The sequence below is a fragment of the Myotis davidii genome, unplaced genomic scaffold (genome assembly GCF_000327345.1).
Source record: "Myotis davidii unplaced genomic scaffold, ASM32734v1 scaffold1458, whole genome shotgun sequence".
Taxonomy (NCBI): domain Eukaryota; kingdom Metazoa; phylum Chordata; class Mammalia; order Chiroptera; family Vespertilionidae; genus Myotis; species Myotis davidii.
Window position 1 is genome coordinate 96,420 of NW_006289400.1, and position 1,183 is coordinate 97,602.

Consider the following 1,183-nt stretch of genomic DNA (forward strand, 5'->3'; position numbering starts at 1 on the left):
CATCCCCAGTGTGGGGCCTGGAGGCAGCCATGAGGCAGCCAATCAATTATTCCCTCTTATCATTGATATTTCTCTCAACCTCTCCTTTCCTCTCTGATATCTATTAAGAAATACTTAAACAGGAGAACCAAAATGGTGGCGTAGGGAGTAGACCCCATGATGTTCCCAGGTATCTCTGCCCTCAATGTGGCACTGAGTCAGGTGCAGGGTCTATTTGACCCCCATCATGTGGAGACAGGGGTCACAAGGTTCACATGCAGACATCAGCTCTCCAATAACAAGATTTTCATAACCTAACCTTAATTATTTCTAAATCATTTCCGATATCTTCCCCTCAACACACCTGGTCATGAAGAAGTTTCTTCTATGTCCCAAGGTATGAAACTGGATCTACAACGGAGTCTATAGAATGAACACTACAAAGGAGGCCCTGCAGCTGCTACATGTCCAGCACCAAACTGCCCTGAAGGAATAGGACTTGGGAGCTCTATCTGTGTCTCTCTAGTTCATGCTTCTGTTCCCCAGGGACCCTCACAGACACTCCTTTCTCCCCAACACTTGGTCCAGTGGTTCTAGGCTCACACTCTGGTCTTAGTTTATTTTCTGAGCAGTTTCTAAGGGAAACAGTGTCAGATGAGACTCCTGGTTTCCTGAACATGAACCTCCTACAACAAATGAGGACTGTAAGAGCTGAAGGAAAATTGAGTAGCCATCAAGGTTAAATTCTAAACTAACTGAAAATATATTTCAAAACTAAATGAACCCATGCTGGTGTTGCACATTGGTTGAGGTTCGACCTATGATTCCATTCCTGGTCAGGGCACATACTTGGGTTGTGGGCTTGATTCCCAGTAGTGACCATACTGGAGGCAGCCAATCAATGATTCTCTTTCATCATTGATGTTTCTATCTGTCTTTCCCTCTCCCTTCCTCTCTGAAATCTATAAAATATATATTAAAACAAATAAATGACAAGGTTGTGGGTTTGATTCCCAGTCTTGGCAGATATGGGAGGCAAATGATAAATATGTTCCCCACCATCAATGTTTCTCTCTTTCTCACCATCATTCTCTGTTCAATATTTCTATTTCATCTCTCTCTCTCTCTCTCTCTCTCTCTCTCTCTCTATCCTACCCATTTCTCTAAAAATCAATGAAAATATCCTCAAGTAAGGATAAAGAAA